Below are 17,555 nucleotides of genomic sequence, written 5' to 3' on the forward strand. Positions count from 1 at the left end.
TAAATAATTGTTGCAACTTATCACAAAACAAATATGAAAAAAGAGTTCTTTCTACTTTGTCATCAGCAGCAGCTCAACAGCAAGATGCTGATCTCATTTTTTTTTTTTGAGATTTGTGTTTAGTGAAATGAGGAGAAGTATGGTTTTCAGTGTTAGTAGGTTATAATTTAGCAAAAGACTTTGGCCCAAGGACAGAGTATTACATGGGAGGCCATGAGTCTGTGTTGGATCAAACTGCAGCTGCTGCAGCATGAAGAGCAAGTTATTGGCTTGTTTCAAAAAAGTCTGAAAATTTCAAAAAGTCTGCTTCCTTTAATCATCCATTTACAGTCATCCACAATTATATCTTAAAAAAAAAAATCCTGCTTGCCACTTCCTTGAATTTTTTTTAGATGTCTGACCATTTACATGGTTTTACTTATTTTAAATGGGCATTCCATGATCTGTGACTATTAATTATATCTCCATGCCAGATGTTGCTTGTTGTTACTTTTTGACTTTTCGCACTGTTATAATCAGCTAAATATTGTGGTACACTTTTCAATGTGATTGGGGACCTTCAGTTTTTACCACTGCGTAATTCTTCATTGACCCCTTCATTAAATGCAGGAATTGATGTATATATATATATATATATATATATTAACAAATACAATGAGGTTGACCAACAAAACTTGAAATATCTTGCAATGAAATAGAAGTCAAAGTAAATGTAAAAATTACTTTCCTTTTTCATTTTCCATACAATCCTAATACCCCCATCACACACAGCCAGAATCATGCAGAATGGCATCAGAATTACAAATTGGTGCACATCCGAAAGTGTCGGGTTTCAGTTCCAAGACGTTCTGACAGCCATCTACAGGAGTCCACACAGTTGGTCAGAATTGTCCAGCAGCCCCGAGTGTGATGCACATATTCAAAACCCTCGAGATGGGACACCTATCCGATGGCGTCCGTGTGCAATCTGAGGACCATCTGTCCGCAATTTACATATTCTGATGGCGGCAAAACAGGATCCGAAACAGTTTGAGTGCATAGGAGGTAACATTGAGATGGATCTGTCATGGCAAAGCCTGACGGCATGACCTGCACGTGCCACGTATAATAATGCCCCCCCACCAGAGCGTAAAGGAACTATATGTATGTGGCACGCTTCATCATGATAATAATTATGAATTATTATCATGTACAGTGAATGTGAACAGCAGCTATCAAATTGAAAACACTGTGTGCACGCTGCAGCAAATCTGAACAGGCTGTTATATCCACAGTAGACCTTACAGGACAGATATTTGTCTATTCCTTCCCATGGGTGACATAAATAATGTGAAGTATTGTCTCCATCATATCTCTATATAACACGGGCAGCTGCGCCTCTTCATAGTACACAGTAACACACAGTAACTAGTCATTTTACTTCGCAGGCTGTTTACTTCCGGGGGCGCGGCCTGCTGCTGACCCTGCGCTCATTGTTTGTTTCACTGTTTGTCTGTTAGCATTATTAAATTTGTTTTAACGTATATTTTAAGCAGTTCATTGGTTTAATGTGGATGTGACCTGTCAGAACTTCACTGCACTTTGCACTTTGGACCTTATCGTCGCAATGAAAATCGCACTGCTGTGGATCATTTTCTGCCTATCAGCGTTTGCGCACTGGAGCTGCCTCACAAGCCGGCAAAGCTTCCTTACTTACACCAGAGAGCATCTTTTGTCACTTCGCTCACCTGGTGGGGTTCCTTCAGTTTGTCTACCTGCGGACTGTCAGGAAATCCGACGGCCTCTTAAATGTCTGGGGAAGAGGAAAAAGCGTGGCTCCAGGGGAGGCGTGAGGCACCGACTCTGGAGACGCCGCAGCAGATTCCCTCTGCCTGTCATCACTCTGTCTAACGTCCGCTCGGTAAGCAATAAACTCGATGAACTTGTGCTGAGAGCCGAGCATGACAGTGAATTTAGACAGCGTAATCTTGTGTGTTTGACGGAAACATAGCTTAAAGATCATCACGATACACCGAGCCTGTCAGGCTACACCGATGTCAGAGCGGACAGGGACGCACTGCGCACAAATCCATCGGAGGGGGTCTGTGTTTGTTTGTGGATAACAGCTGGGCCACTGAATACAGCATACGAGAGCAAGTATGCACACCTGACTATGAGATACTGACTGTATCTTTTAGACCCTTTTATCTTCCGCGGGAGTTCGGACAGATCACTGTCATTCTTGTATACATGCCCGGTCCAGATGACGACGCAGCAGGAGAGAGAATAGCAGAGAGCTATAATAATGCACTCACCCGCTCTGCTGACCAGCCCGTTTTCATTCTGAGTGACTTTAACTCCTGCAGTCTGTCTGACCACCTGCCCACTCTACAGCAATATGTAGACTGTCCTACACGATGCATGCTTGACCGTTGCTATGGCAACATCCCAGAGGCTTACAACCCCTGGCAAAAATTATGGAATCACCAGCCTCTGAGGATGTTCATTCAGTTGTTTAATTTTGTAGAAAAAAAGCAGATCACAGACATGACACAAAACTAAAGTCATTTCAAATGGCAACTTTCTGGCTTTAAGAAACACTATAAGAAATCAAGAAAAAAAGATTGTGGCAGTCAGTAACGGTTACTTTTTTAGACCAAGCAGAGGAAAAAAATATGGAATCACTCAATTCTGAGGAAAAAATTATGGAATCACTCTGTAAATTTTCATCCCCAAAACTAACACCTGCATCATATCAGATCTGCTTGTTAGTCTGCATCTAAAAATGAGTGAACACACCTTGGAGAGCTGTTGCACCAAGTGGACTGACATGAATCATGGCTCCAACACGAGACATGTCAATTGAAACAAAGGAGAGGATTATCAAACTCTTAAAAGAGAGTAAATCATCATGCAGTGTTGCAAAAGATGTTGGTTATTCACAGTCAGCTGTGTCTAAACTCTGGACCAAATACAGACAACATGGGAAGGTTGTTAAAGGCAAACATACTGGTAGACCAAGGAAGACATCAAAGCGTCAAGACAGAAAACTTAAAACAATATGTCTCAAAAATCGAAAAATGCACAACAAAACAAATGAGGAACGAATGGGAGGAAACTGGAGTCAATCAATCAATCAATTTTTTTTTTTATATAGCGCCAAATCACAACAAACAGTTGCCCCAAGGCGCTTTATGTTGTAAGGCAAGGCCATACAATAATTATGTAAAACCCCAACGGTCAAAACGACCCCCTGTGAGCAAGCACTTGGCTACAGTGGGAAGGAAAAACTCCCTTTTAACAGGAAGAAACCTCCAGCAGAACCAGGCTCAGGGAGGGGCAGTCTTCTGCTGGGACTGGTTGGGGCTGAGGGAGAGAACCAGGAAAAAGACATGCTGTGGAGGGGAGCAGAGATCGATCACTAACGATTAAAAGGAAAAGCATTCGTGGACTGTGGATGACTGGATGAAAGTCATATTCAGTGATGAATCTCGAATCTGCATTGGGCAAGGTGATGATGCTGGAACTTTTGTTTGGTGCCGTTCCAATGAGAATTATAATGATGACTGCCTGAAGAGAACATGTAAATTTCCACAGTCATTGATGATATGGGGCTGCATGTCAGGTAAAGGCACTGGGGAGATGGCTGTCATTACATCATCAATAAATGCACAAGTTTACGTTGATATTTTGGACAATTGAAAGGATGTTTGGGGATGTTTCAAGATGATAATGCATCTTGCCATAGAGCAAAAACTGCGAAAACATTCCTTGTAAAAAGACACATAGGGTCAATGTCATGGCATAGGGTCAGTGTCAACGAGTAGATCTGGTTTGATGCAGGTGTTAGTTTGGGAGATGAAAATTTACAGGGTGATTCCATAATTTTTTCCTCAGAATTGAGTGATTCCATATTTTTATCCTCTGCTTGCTCTAAAAAAGTAACCGTTACTGACTGCCACAATCTTTTTTTCTTGATTTCTTATAGTGTTTCTTAAAGCCAGAAAGTTGTCATTTGAAATGACTTTAGTTTTGTATCATGTCTGTGATCTGCTTTTTTCTAGAAAATTAAACAACTGAATGAACATCCTCCGAGGCCGGTGATTCCATAATTTTTGCCAGGGGTTGTATAAAGCGGTATGTAGACCGCCTCTTGGAAAATCTGACCACAATGTGATTTATCTTTTGCCTAAATACAAAGCTGTGGTCAAAAGAATTAAAACAGTTGATAAGCAGGTACAGGTGTGGTCCGAGGAAAGCAAAGAGCAACTCAGAGACTGTTTTGATGAAACAAACTGGGACATTTTCTTTCACTGACACCATCACATCTTACATTAAGTTCTGTGAGGATAACGTGTCAGAGACTAAAACTGTGAAAATATTCCCAAATAACCAACCCTGGGTGTCCAAACAATTGAAAATCTGTCTTAATGAAAAGAAGGCAGCCTTCTGCTCTGGTAATGTGCAATTAATGCAGGAAAAAAGGAGACAGCTGAGAGGGAATATAGTTAAGGCAAAAATTGAGTATAAGAATAAAGTAGAAAGTAAATTTTTCAGTGGCAATATAAAACAAGCCTGGGAAGGTCTAAATACACTGATGGGCAAATCCAGTAAGAAATGTGATGCTCTTACAACTATTAATCAATGTTTTGTTGATGGGTTGTACTTGTAAAACAGCTAACTGATCATCTGCAGAGGAATGGTCTATTTGAAGAGTTTCAGTCAGGTTTTAGAATTCATCATAGTACAGAAACAGCATTAGTGAAGGTTACAAATGATCTTCTTATGGCCTCGGACAGTGGACTCATCTCTGTGCTTGTTCTGTTAGACCTCAGTGCTGCTTTTGATACTGTTGACCATAAAATTTTATTACAGAGATTAGAGCATGCCATAGGTATTAAAGGCACTGCGCTGCGGTGGTTTGAATCATATTTGTCTAATAGATTACAATTTGTTCATGTAAATGGGGAATCTTCTTCACAGACTAAAGTTAATTATGGAGTTCCACAAGGTTCTGTGCTAGGACCAATTTTATTCACTTTATACATGCTTCCCTTAGGCAGTATTATTAGACGGTATTGCTTAAATTTTCATTGTTACGCAGATGATACCCAGCTTTATCTATCCATGAAGCCAGAGGACACACACCAATTAGCTAAACTGCAGGATTGTCTTACAGACATAAAGACATGGATGACCTCTAATTTCCTGCTTTTAAACTCAGATAAAACTGAAGTTATTGTACTTGGCCCCACAAATCTTAGAAACATGGTGTCTAACCAGATCCTTACTCTGGATGGCATTACCCTGACCTCTAGTAATACTGTGAGAAATCTTGGAGTCATTTTTGATCAGGATATGTCATTCAAAGCGCATATTAAACAAATATGTAGGACTGCTTTTTTGCATTTACGCAATATCTCTAAAATCAGAAAGGTCTTGTCTCAGAGTGATGCTGAAAAACTAATTCATGCATTTATTTCCTCTAGGCTGGACTATTGTAATTCATTATTATCAGGTTGTCCTAAAAGTTCCCTAAAAAGCCTTCAGTTAATTCAAAATGCTGCAGCTAGAGTACTGACGGGGACTAGAAGGAGAGAGCATATCTCACCCATATTGGCCTCTCTTCATTGGCTTCCTGTTAATTCTAGAATAGAATTTAAAATTCTTCTTCTTACTTATAAGGTTTTGAATAATCAGGTCCCATCTTATCTTAGGGACCTCGTAGTACCATATCACCCCAATAGAGCGCTTCGCTCTCAGACTGCAGGCTTACTTGTAGTTCCTAGGGTTTGTAAGAGTAGAATGGGAGGCAGAGCCTTCAGCTTTCAGGCTCCTCTCCTGTGGAACCAGCTCCCAATTCAGATCAGGGAGACAGACACCCTCTCTACTTTTAAGATTAGGCTTAAAACTTTCCTTTTTGCTAAAGCTTATAGTTAGGGCTGGATCAGGTGACCCTGAACCATCCCTTAGTTATGCTGCTATAGACGTAGACTGCTGGGGGGTTCCCATGATGCACTGTTTCTTTCTCTTTTTGCTCTGTATGCACCACTCTGCATTTAATCATTAGTGATCGATCTCTGCTCCCCTCCACAGCATGTCTTTTTCCTGGTTCTCTCCCTCAGCCCCAACCAGTCCCAGCAGAAGACTGCCCCTCCCTGAGCCTGGTTCTGCTGGAGGTTTCTTCCTCTTAGGGGGGGGGGGGTTTCCTTCCCACTGTAGCCAAGTGCTTGCTCACAGGGGGTCGTTTTGACCGTTGGGGTTTTACATAATTATTGTATGGCCTTGCCTTACAATATAAAGCGCCTTGGGGCAACTGTTTGTTGTGATTTGGCGCTATATAAAAAAATTGATTGATTGATTGATTGATTGATTGAGTTAAACCGTTTCTTCTGTAGATTTGATAAAGTGGATGATAAACAGGAATGTGATGAGATCTGTAAAAATCTTCCAGCAGGAGCTCCCACAGCCATCACTGAGGATGACGTGGCTAAAAGTCTTTCTAAACTGAAGCCAAACAAGGCCACTGGCCCAGATGGCCTGAAAGCCCGTCTACTCAAAGACTGTGCTCCTCAATTAAAAGGAGTCTTTTTCCAGATTGTTTAATTCCCTTCTTGTCACAGGAGTGCCCAAATCTTGGAAATTCTCCATAATAAGGCCTATACCAAAAAAGCCAGGGGCAAGCAAACTTGAAGATTTTCGGCCCATTGCCATAACCTCCATATTATGTAAAACTATGGAGAGAGTTTTAGTTGACGTCCTGACCACCACAGTGGTCAGTGAACTAGACCCGCTGCAGTTTGCCTATAAGAGGGACAGAGGTACTGATGATGCCGGATTGTTCTTGCTGGACATGATCTCAAAGCAGCTTTCACTTGCTAAAGCATATGCTCGGGTTTTGTTTGTAGACTTCAGTGCAGCTTTTAATTCTATGAAATTACATATTCTTCTGAAAAGGCTGGCTGATTTAAATGTTGAAAAGGGCCTGATGCTCTGGATCAGAGACTTTCTGTCTTGTCGCCCTCAAAGAGTTTGTGCTAACAACATTCTGTCAGGAGAGCTCATCATAAGCACTGGCTGCCCACAGGGTAGCGTTCTTTCACCTCTGCTCTTCTCTCTTTTTACAAACGAATTTGCAGTTAATGACACAAACTTTAAACTGATTAAATACGCAGATGACATGGCCCTAGTCGGCCTGCTACAGAAGTGTGACTCCTCTGGCGAAGCCTCCTATCTCGCTCACACTAAGGCTTTTGAAGCTTGGTGTCTCGACAGCCAGCTGGAAATCAATGTGTCTAAGACAAAGGAGCTTGTTTTTCACACAAAGCAAGAACTGACCGTGCCACCGGTTTCACTCGATGGCCAGCTTGTTGAAACGGTTGAAACTTTTAAATATCTTGGTACAGTTCTTGATAGTTACTTGAGCTTCTTTGAAAACACTAATTTTATCTTTAAGAAATGTTCACAGCGACTCAGTCTTCTCAGAAGATTGAGTTGTCTTGGTGTTAATCTGCAGATTTTAGAGCTTGTGTATTCTGCACATATTGAGAGTATTTTAACATTTCATCTTTGTGTTTGGTTTGGTCACTCAAGTTGTAAATGTAAGGACAAATTAAATAGAATTGTAAAAATGGCGGGGAAAACTGTGGGAAAACCCCAGAAGACTCTGGCCCACATTTACACTGACAGGATGAGGAGGAAAGCTGAGAGAGTCCTGGCAGACAGCTCTCATCCTCTGTCCTGTCAGTTTGAGCTCTTGAAGTCTGGGAGGCGCTACAGAGCTCCTCTGGCCAAAGGTTCTTTCAAAAAATCTTTTATACCAAATGCCGTCACCATAATGAACTCAAAAAAGTGACCACTCCACAAATTAAACCTGAACTGCTTTACTTCTGTTTTATTTGATTTTATTAGATCTTACTGTACGTTTTATTTATCTTACTAGGTCTTATTCTATTTTGTGCTGGTGAGCCACAGACAATTTTCCACATCGGTGGACAATAAAGAATTATTCTATTCTATTCTATTCTATTCTATTCTATTCTATTCTATTGCACGCATCAGGCTCGGAGCAGAACGAAACTCACCTCGCAATATATAATCACCTAACTGTAGGAGATATGACATGGAACTGTTATGCCAGGCTGCGACAGCATTAATAAACATGAATCTCACCTCCAGCAACAGCCCAGGAGTGTTTCACAGCGCAGACGTGGAGCCGAAACCGGCAGCCTTTGGTTAAAATCCTCTTACTTGGCTGCTGTGTGCTAGAATCAACCACACAAAAATAAATCCCATGTCATAGTCCAACCATCGCGGTGTCCAAAGTTGCACACACATGCACGTGTGCAACCCCCGCGTACACAAGGGCACATTTGCCACACGCACACATAGCTACTCATTCAGCCTTTGGGAAAATACACACACACACCCAGCGATCACGTCATGGGTCCAACACCTCTGCTCTACACATACACTCACATGTCAGTAGTGCTGTGAAGTGGAGAACGAACGCAGGTGTGATTACAGGAGTGAGCGAGTGACTGCACCATGCCAACTTGGACACATATGGCGTGAGTCCGGTCCATATGTTGGTTGTACTCCAGTGTTCAGTACCGACAGGGAATGTGCAAAGGGAGGAACACAGCGCTCCCTCCCACGCCATTCTGTGTTTGCCATCCAGATGTTTGGACATTGGGGAGTCTTCCGTGCCTTTTATGGCCGTCTGACAGCAGTCTGTGTCATCTAAACTGTTGTCTACATGCACTTTGGATGCCATTGTGCAGGTGTGGACAAGGTCATCTGGATGCGTTCTGACACTGCTGACCACGCCTCTTTTCCTGCTGACTGCTTTGGATTATGATAATATTTGCCATGTTGGGCTGGTTCCTGGTTTTTCTGATTTGGGGTTGTGGTAACAGTATATGTCTATGGCATTTATTTACAAAAGATTTAGATAGAGGAGCATTTTTTTTGTCAGTCCACCATGACTGTCAGCATAGTTACAACTGTTAGTTAGTTAGTTTCTGTGCTCATTTTATTGCCCAGCCCTATGATCAACTAACCAAATGGATTAGTGGTTTCTAATTTATTCAATCCATTTGCAAAATTTGATATATTAGTCATACTTTTTTCAGTAACCCTGTTGGTAAAACATCGACCAGATGACAACATAATCCTTATATCAGTAATCAGGATAAAATGTTGCAAACCTAACATGCCAAGTTCACAGGCAGACATGCTCTTATTGTTGTGAACTTGACTCTGTGCAGTCACGTCAGGAGCGCTGACACAGTGCAGACAGATGGTAGCTGCTCTCTGGGCTTCTCGCTGCAGGTGGGCTCCTCTCCCGTCTGTTGTTGTCTGCTTTCACAATTGATACCTCCCACCAGCCACAGCGCACAAGCACACGTGATTGTTGTTGTGACATCATACTTTCACATTAATGGGGTGAAGCTGACCAGGGAAACAAAGCAGAAGTTGACATTAGTTTGTTCAGCTGCACAATCAGCACTTTGCAAGAAAATACAATGTACGACCTCGTCTACTGCTCGTACATGCAGTCTTACTTGAAAGAAACTTTAACCTGAAGGAACCAGTTTTTACTTGGTTTTCTAGTGGGGGAAAAATGTTTTAATAGTTTATTGAAAATTGTTTTATTGAAAATTATTTTAACTACATCACATCACCATGAGTGATGTGATGTAGTGAATTCTGTAGGGCAGAAGATCATCCTCCTCATTTTGGTGTATTTTCTAGTGTATATGTGTACTGGGCCTGTGATAGACTGGTGTCTTGTCCAGGGTGTACCCTGCCTCATGCCTTATGACTGCTGGGACTCCCCCCGGTGACCCTTAGTTGTAGTAAACAGGTATAGAAAATGGATGGATGGATGGATAGATGTGTGCTTCACACAGACATGTTGGCTTATGAGCTTTCTATTGTGGCTAACACAAGTACTGTAGGAAACAAGCCATGGTGCCTTTGTTGACCACCATAACTGGGCTTTGGAAATGAAAGAAACCCACAAACAAGCTCTTTTCAAGCTAGTTACTTCACTCATACCTTCTCCTAATTTCCATCATACATGTAATGACACACAACATATGTTATAATGCATGTACAGACCGTGCGTTGACTGCAGCCTTGAATTTTTCAAAACAGTTGGTTATGTACTGAGGCTGCATATAGCACACCATGTGATGTATTCTTTTTACATGGACTCTGGAACAGTGCTAGAAAAGATAGATGTTGCAAAGGTTTTGAAATGTTCCAGAGTTGCAGACATCTATGTGCTGGGTCATGCACAGAGAAACACACCACATGGCCACAACGTTGGCATTGACATTCCCATTGATACAAGTGATACTCCTCATCTGATTCTTCCTACTTCCCTATTAATTTTACACAAAGCCATTCTCGCGGTACCCAGGGATCCTCTGACAGGACCTAGCCCCCGAGTCATCCAGTCATCACCTTCAGTCACTGGTTATCTCAGTATCTCAATTATATCATACCATAAGACAGGAAACACCAGGACATTAATGACTTGGGCCTTCATTCTCCTGCAAAGGTATCAGCATTGCCAAACACCTGTGTCCAGCCACCTCAGGACGCCATTAGCTTTTCCCCAGTTTGTCTTTATCTCAAAGGCTGAAGACCTGGATCCATTAATATCACTACCAGCTCAATTTTGGAGTGAAGCTAAATGAAGGCATCTGGCTGAGGTAAGCCACCAATGAAAATGCCTGTTATAGTCCAAACATGATATCGGTGTTGTGAAAGTGTAGTGACACGGACCCACAACAGGGGGCGCAAATGAACGGTCAATAGATGAGCCAAAAGGTAACAATTTAATGTTGTGAAACGTGCACAACGAACATACAGACAATCTCAGAATATAATTACAGTCAAATTACAAAGGTGACGTGTGGGCAGGCTCGAGGATAGAAGACGTCTGTCCTGAGAAGAGCCGGAACCACACGATTTCCGCCCCCACAGAACCTGGTGAATACTGGAGCCGCCAAGTCCCGAATTCCCAGGTGATCACCGTCCCCGACTGTCGGATCTGGTACTGCTGGCGAAGAACAAAGACAGTCAAGTGTGGGTGTGTGTACACCCAGTAACAACAGCGGTGGGAATGCCACCTCCACCTCTCACTCAATACTTGCAGCGCGTCCTCAGAGGAAAAAGAGTGCCGTATTGCACAGCCTCCACAAAAGGACCGGAACTCCTGCAAACACTCACAATAAACAGATTCTCAATATTTCCACAAAGGCTGAGGATATTACCTCCAATGAAGTATGATATCTCGGCAATGAGGTGGAGATGACGTCTGGTCTTTATGGAGTGCGATGATGAAGAATGTGTGACAGCTGTCAGGAATTAATGAGTGACAGCTGTCACTCCCGGCTGTGTCCGTGGCGGCAGCGCCCTCTCGTGCCTGAAGCCCGCACTTCAGGCAGGGCACCCTTTGGTGGTGGGCCAGCAGTACATCCTCTTCTGGCGGCCCACACAACAATCGGGAGTCGTGGCAAATATTTTGAAATTAATTTCGCCATCTGATGAGCTAATCCAGCTCACCTTTTGGGTTCCAGTTATTTCAGTCTGGTGGAAGTGCTTCTCTGCTGACACTGACTGGCACTGGTAAGTTCATAGGTATTCTCAACACTTTGCCATTAGTTTTATCTGTTAACTCATGAACTACTCCAGCTCAAATTTTGCATCCTTTCTCACAGCTCTCATGACTGTACCCACCGCTGGGTGCCTGGCACCCATTTCCACTCACTGATCTAAACATATAGTTACATGCAAGTAATAATTTGTTACATTTTTAGGTAACCTAACCCCTCCACACATTGATTTAGTACTTGTTTTAGAAAATATGTTTTTGGGATACAGGGTATGATTCCAGATCACTGCATAAAATTGTGCACATAGTGTGACCTTCCGGCATTGTGCTTCATTGAAATAGATTTCTATCCCCCCTCTCCTTAATAAAGACTTGTCTACATGTCCTTCTGCATCTGTCTCCTCCCTCTGTCCCTCTATCCCCTCATTCCTCGCTTCTTTTCTTTTTCCACAGTGCACAGTTTGACCCCAGTTGCCCTTGACACATTCAGTTCTAAGGGGTTAGCCAATCAATAGCGACTTTCATGTCATAGTGTCAGCTGTTGGCTCTGCTAATTGAAACCTTCAATACCACATAGTCATTGAGAATGGGCATGTTTGTGCATATCTGTCTTTGCGTGATAAATGGGGACGATGGCAGATCAGTAACATTCACGTGGTGATCATACATGCAGGCATCACCTATTGTTGGGGCCGTAAAGATGTGACTGTGTAAGATAAAGACTAGTGAGGGAAGCTGCCAACAAGCCTATGACAATGCTGAAGGCTGACAGGCTTTTCTGGATATGGGTGGAGAAAATGCATCATGCAATTTTTTTTAGTTTTGTGGTGAAGTGTTAGGAAAATTACCTAAAAACTCTCACACAGACAACAAATGACACACCAGAGGAAACAGGCTTCAGTTTCTAAGATCTTTTGTTACAACCCCAATTCCAGTGAAGTTGGGACGTTGTGTAAAATGTAAATAAAAACAGAATACGATGATTTACAAATCCTCTTCAACCTATTTTCAATTGAATACACCACAATGACAAGATATTTAATGTTCAGACTGATAAACTTTATTGTTTTTGTGCAAATATTTGCTCATTTTGAAATGGATGCCTGCAGCATGTTTCAATAAAGCGTGGACAGTGGTATGTTTACCAATGTGTTACATCACCTTTCCTTCTAACAACACTCAATAAGTGTTTGGGCAGTGAGGACACTAATTGTGAGTGTCATGATTGGGTATAAAAGGAGCATCCCCAAAAGTCTCAGCCATTCACAAGCAAAGATGGGGTGAGGATCAGCACTAAAAAAAATAGACCAACAGTTTAAGAACAATGTTTCTCAACATTCAGTTGCAACGAATTTAGGGATTTCATAATTTACAGTCCATAATATAATCAGAAGATTCAGAGAATCTGGAGAACTTTCTACACGTAAGCGGCAAGGCCGAAAACCAACATTGAATGCCCGTGACCTTCGATCCCTCAGGCGGCACTGCATTAAAAACAGACATCATTGTGTAAAGGATCTTATTGCGTGGGCTCAGGAACACTGCAGAAAACCATTGTCAGTTAACACAGTTCATCGCTACATCTACAAGTGCAAGTTAAAACTCTACCATGAAAATTCAGTAAGGTATATCTTATATATTATATTCCAATTCTAAGGGCCCTGTCCCACTGGCGTTTAGGAGGATTTGCGGATGGAATGCACACAAAAGTGGCCCGCATCCGCCAAACAACCGCAATAACCGTGTAACATTCCTGTATGAGTCGGCCGCCATCCGAACACATCCGTGATCATCCGCAGAGGCACGCATGTCCGCAGCCAGGATTTTTGAGCGGCTCAAAAATCCTGCTGCGGATGAGATCCGCATCACTGCCTGAACACATACTGAAGAAATACGCAGGACATACACAACCAATGCGCCGCATATCCCCTGTCATCTGCTGATATCCGCAACCGACGGGTTGGCGCGGCTTGGTGGCGGACCAGGACAGCATGCACCCCGGGACATTTGTCATTTCCGTCCACCTTTGTTGCGGACGCTCAGCTTTTGTCTCCTCATTTCATGCGCAAATCCTCCTAAACGCCAGTGTGACAGGGCCCTAAAGTAGAACTATGCCAGTATACAAAGGTATATCGAAAGCCATATATCAACAAAATCCAGAAACGCCACCGTCTTCTCTGGGCCCGAGCTCATTTGAAATGGACAGACACAAAGTGGAAAAGTGTGCTGTGGTCTGATGAGTCCACATTTCAAATTGTTTTTGGAAATCATGGATGTTGTGTCCTCTTGACAAAAGAGGAAAAAAAACATCCAGTTTGTTACCAGTTCAAAGTTCAAAAGCCAGCATCTGTGATGGTATGGGGGGTGTGTTAGTGGCCATGGCATGAGCAACTTACACATCTGTGATGGCACCATCAATGCTGAAAGGTACATCCAGGTTTTGGAGCAACTCATGCTGCCATCCAAGCAACGTCTTTTTCAGGGACGTCCCTGCTTATTTCAGCAAGACAATGCCAAGCCACATTCTGCACATGTTACAACAGCATGGCTTCGTAGTAAAAGAGTACGGGTACTAGACTGGCCTGCCTGCAGTCCAGACCTGTCGCCCATTGAAAATGTGTGGTGCATTATGAAATGCAAAATACAGCTACAGAGACCCCGGACTGTTGAACAACTGAAGTTCTACATCAAGCAAGAATAGGAAAGAATTCCACCTACAGAGCTTCAACAATTAGTGTCCTCAGTTCCCAAACACTTATTGAGTGTTGTTAGAAGGAAAGGTGATGTAACACAGTGGTAAACATACCACTGTCTCAGCTTTTTTGAAATGTGCTGCAGGCATCCATTTCAAAATGAGCAAATATTTGCACAAAAACAATAACGTTTATCAGTTTGAACATTAAATATCTTGTCTTTGTGGTGCATTCAATTGAATATAGATTGAAGAGGCTTTGCAAATCATTGTATTGTGTTTTTATTTATATGTTACACAACGTCCCAACTTCATTGGAATTGTATTTAGAGCTTTAAAGGTAGATGTCATACAGCAACCCAGTCTCACAGCAAGTTGTGCTTCGGCATCACGAAATATACATTAATCTATTGGTTCGTGATATTGTGACAAAAAGCACGTCATTTTCATCACAGCAGCCAGAATTCATTCTCATTCATTCCGTGATGGCCGCACAAATTATAAGTAAAGCGGGGGGGGGGGGGGGGGGGGGGGTATGGCTAGGGTGAGGGGAAGGAGTAAGATTAGGGTATGGTTAAGGTTAGGGTCGGGGTGGGGGGTGAGTAGGGTTAGGAATAGTGAGTTAAAAAAAGCACCATCACGAAAATGTGACTCATTTTGTCACGGGAGCACAAAAAAAAAAAAAAGTGACACTGGGCTGAGTCAGAGAGTAGGTCTGAAGACAAATACGAGTACATTCAATTTTCATGCCACTTATATACAGTCCCAAGGTGTTCCAAAGTCCATTCAATGAAATCATTTGATAGTATAAGAGAGTCTCAAAGTCTATTGCCAGTCAATCATGCACTGATGAAACATCGTCTTGCCTCATCACATAGCATAAGACAATCAGACGAATAGTCCTTTCCTTCTTGTTCATCATGCACTGATTAACGAAGGTCTCGCCTCATCAATCTTATCTCTGCTCTTTCCTCTTCCATGGCATTGTTCAATCAATTACTAAGACAGTTATAATAATACAATAACATGCTTTTGGAGGGCGTTATGCATTTTCAGAGGCCCAATGTTCATGCCCAGTCGCCCAAAATGACAGATATTTGCCCGAGTTAGACAAGGGCGAATATCCGTCATTTTGGGCGACTGGGCATGGACGGAGGGACTCAGAAAATGCATACCGCACGACAACAGCATGTTATTTGCATTATTATCAGTTACTGAGATACACAACACGCGGAATCACATTAACAATATTTAATGTCATTTCAAAACGCACGACACCCAGCAAATGCGTACATAAAAAGTTGGCTCACTTTAACTTTTGTTGTGTCAGCTGGCGCACGCTGCTCTCCAAATTCGCCAGTGCGTCCTCATCAAGCTGGCTGCTTTGGCTGCTGTTCATTGTCGTACTATCCGTGACAGTGAACAGCAATTAATTTTCATCTTTTCCTCTGTGGATAGTTGCTGGGCTGCGCGCCATGACGTCATTTGTTTACGCACAGCGGGCGGGTATAGCCAGGTAGCATTGACGTAAAGCTACGCTACCAGCCTAGCAACGCCTCGGTAAAGTGATAATAATGGTAAATATATTTGACAGAACTTTAACAACATTAACTTTTATAACATTGAGTCAGTGGAGAAGTACTGTAATATAAGAAAACAGATCTTCCATGTGCCAACTGGCAAACTGAAATCACTGAACGTTCACAACGTTTTTAACCCTTCTCTCAAATTCTCTCAATATTTTTGACCCAGACTGTATATCTTATATTGTCTTCTGAATGTATGTCTCATATCAAATGTACAGATAATATGAACATCTGATTTGCAAACCCTACATTTTAATCAAAATTCTAGGGTGCTGAAAAATTAGCACAGTGTTTTGTAATGATGTTGACTCTTCATTTGAGGTAGTTATTCTTGTAGTTGTTCCAGATCTTCCTTATTTGTTGCGTGTGCATCCGTTTGAGATTCTGTTTGGCTTTTGCTACTCTGATCACATCCCATATCTATGGGAGCAAGCTGCAGGGTCTGCAGTGGTTTGGCTTTGATCTTGGTTTGAGTTTTTGGTGTTTGGATACTGTGTACATAATCTGCCCTCCCTTTTTTGAGTCTTTTGCATGACTTGGTGGGCAGTTTTTTTTCCCTTTTCTTTCTTTTTTAGAATGTGCTTTCTTTCTTGATCTGTTATTCTCATTCTTCTAGCACACTCTCGCCTTTGTATCTCCCACCATACCCCCCTCAATATACACACACACACACACACACACACACACACACACACACACACACACACACACACACACACACACACACACACACACACACACACACACAAACACCACCACCACAACCCCTCCCGTCAACTCTCATGGTTAAACCCTCTAGTTTGATCAATCATTGATGATCCCAGGTGTCCTGGAACCTCAGGGGAAATCATGATTGGCTACCAAGTGCTTATGTAGACCATCCACACCCCCGATCACACCCCGTCACCACCTTCCCCCACCCCTCACACACACACACACACACACACACACACACACACACACACACACACACACACACACACACACACACACACACACACACACACACACACACACACACACACACACACACACACACGGCAGACCCTCCCTACTTCTTAAGATCACTGTTCAATCTTATTCCATCCCCTCTAACCAGCCTCTTTTGCTCCCGCTTATCTTGTTCTGTCCTCTGTCTCCACTGGATGTCAAAGAGCCAGCTTCAATTAAAGAAGCGGCAGGGCGAGCAGTGGGGTTCCTTAAGCCATTAGCCATATTGGTGTGGGGTCCATGCCCATGCCGCTTCTCAAACAAAGACCTTTCAGTGGAGCAGTTCTTCTGGAGCAGTTGGGTTGGCATTTGTCTCGATATTCTCATTTATGGCCACACAACCTCTCAGGGACTCAGTTGGTGGTGGCAGCATCACAATATTCACACTATTTGCGACATATCCTTCATGTTTAACTCCTTGGACTTCATTTTTGTGCAGCTGCACAGTGTAATTTGCCAAGTGCAAGACGCCAGTCTCTCCCTCTCGATTTTTGGCCCAGATTGTCTTGTTGATTCCAAGAATGGGGAAATCAGGCCCAATTTGTTACAATAGCAGCCTAAAATTGCATTTTATATTATTAAACAGCAGGTTGTTCCTCACTACAAGAATATTCAATGGAGCCCCATGATACGAGAGATTCTGGGCATGCACATGTTGACACTGTGTGGATTTGGTTCA

Source organism: Thalassophryne amazonica, chromosome 6 (assembly GCF_902500255.1).
Source record: "Thalassophryne amazonica chromosome 6, fThaAma1.1, whole genome shotgun sequence".
NCBI lineage: Eukaryota > Metazoa > Chordata > Actinopteri > Batrachoidiformes > Batrachoididae > Thalassophryne > Thalassophryne amazonica.